This window comes from Oncorhynchus gorbuscha, linkage group LG15, assembly GCF_021184085.1.
Source record: "Oncorhynchus gorbuscha isolate QuinsamMale2020 ecotype Even-year linkage group LG15, OgorEven_v1.0, whole genome shotgun sequence".
NCBI lineage: Eukaryota > Metazoa > Chordata > Actinopteri > Salmoniformes > Salmonidae > Oncorhynchus > Oncorhynchus gorbuscha.
The window spans coordinates 82,800,302-82,802,801 of NC_060187.1; positions in this window are offsets into that span (position 1 = coordinate 82,800,302).

Genomic DNA, 2,500 nt, shown 5'->3' on the forward strand with positions numbered 1-2,500 from the left:
TATAGTCTCCACATTGACTCTGTACCGGTACCCCCTGTATATAGTCTCCACATTGACTCTGTACCGCTACCCCCTGTATATAGTCTCCACATTGACTCTGTACTGGTACTCCCTGTATATAGTCTCCACATTGACTCTGTACCGGTACCCCCTGTATATAGTCTCCACATTGACTCTGTACCGGTACCCCCTGTATATAGTCTCCACATTGACTCTGTACTGGTTCCTTCCTGTATATAGTCTCCACATTGACTCTGTACCGGTACCCCCTGTATATAGTCTCCACATTGACTCTGTACCGTTCCCCTGTATATAGTCTCCACATTGACTCTGTACCGGTACCCCCTGTATATAGCCTCCACATTGACTCTGTACCGGTACCCCCTCTATATAGCCTCCACATTGACTCTGTACCGGTACCCCCTGTATATAGTCTCCACATTGACTCTGTACTGGTACTTCCTGTATATAGTCTCCACATTGACTCTGTACCGGTACCCCCTGTATATAGTCTCCACATTGACTCTGTACCGGTACCCCCTGTATATAGTCTCCACATTGACTCTGTACTGGTACTTCCTGTATATAGTCTCCACATTGACTCTGTACCGGTACCCCCTGTATATAGTCTCCACATTGACTCTGTACCGGTACCCCCTGTATATAGTCTCCACATTGACTCTGTACTGGTACTTCCTGTATATAGTCTCCACATTGACTCTGTACCGGTACCCCCTGTATATAGTCTCCACATTGACTCTGTACTGGTACTTCCTGTATATAGTCTCCACATTGACTCTGTACCGGTACCCCCTGTATATAGCCTCCACATTGACTCTGTACCGGTACCCCCTGTATATAGCCTCCACATTGACTCTGTACCGGTACCCCCTGTATATAGTCTCCACATTGACTCTGTACTGGTACTTCCTGTATATAGTCTCCACATTGACTCTGTACCGGTACCCCCTGTATATAGCCTCCACATTGACTCTGTACCGGTACCCCCTCTATATAGCCTCCACATTGACTCTGTACCGGTACCCCCTGTATATAGTCTCCACATTGACTCTGTACTGGTACTTCCTGTATATAGTCTCCACATTGACTCTGTACTGGTACCCCTGTATATAGTCTCCACATTGACTCTGTACCGGTACCCCTGTATATAGTCTCCACATTGACTCTGTACTGGTACTTCCTGTATATAGTCTCCACATTGACTCTGTACCGGTACCCCTGTATATAGTCTCCACATTGACTCTGAATTATTTGTAATTCTTATCTCTTACTTTTTTATAGGTATTCTCTTAAAACCCTGTATATAGTCTCCACATTGACTCTAAACCTGTTGTATTCCCTCATATACAAATCCACATTGACTTTGAATGAATGTACCCCCTCTATATAGCCTCCACATTGACGCCGGTACCCCTGTATATAGTCTCCACATTGACTCTGTACTGGTACTTCCTGTATATAGTCTCCACATTGACTCTGAGACCCCTGTATATAGTCTCCACATTGACTCTGTACCGGTACCCCTGTTTAGTCTCCACATTGACTCTGTACTGGTACTTCCTGTATATAGTCTCCACATTGACTCTGTACTGGTACTTCCTGTATATAGTCTCCACATTGACTCTGTACCGGTACCCCCTGTATATAGTCTCCACATTGACTCTGTACCGGTACCCCCTGTATATAGCCTCCACATTGACTCTGTACCGGTACCCCCTGTATATAGTCTCCACATTGACTCTGTACTGGTACCCCCTGTATATAGTCTCCACATTGACTCTGTACTGGTACTTCCTGTATATAGTCTCCACATTGACTCTGTACTGGTACTTCCTGTATATAGTCTCCACATTGACTCTGTACCGGTACCCCCTGTATATAGTCTCCACATTGACTCTGTACCGGTACCCCCTGTATATAGCCTCCACATTGACTCTGTACCGGTACCCCCTGATAATTATAGTCTCCACATTGACTCTGTACCGGTACCCCTGTATATAGTCTCCACATTGACTCTGTACCGGTACCCCCTGATATATAGTCTCCACATTGACTCTGTACAGGGTACCCCCTGTATATAGTCTCCACATTGACTCTGTACACAAACCCCTGTATATAGTCTCCACATTGACTCTGGCCGGTACCCCTGTATACAGTCTCCACATTGACTCTGTACCGGTACCCCCTGTATATAGTCTCCACATTGACTCTGTACCGGTACCCCCTGTATATAGTCTCCACTATTGTTATTTCCTGCTGCTCCTGAATTATTTGTAATTCTTATCTCTTACTTTTTTTATAGGTATTCTCTTAAAACTGAATTGTTGGTTAAGGGCTTGTAAGTAAGCATTTCCCTGTAAGGTCTAAACCTGTTGTATTCGGCTCATGTGACAAATACAATGTGATTTGAATGAATGTTGCTGGGGGTGCGCTACAACACACAGTGAACAAATTAGCAACACCGGACCACAGAGGCATC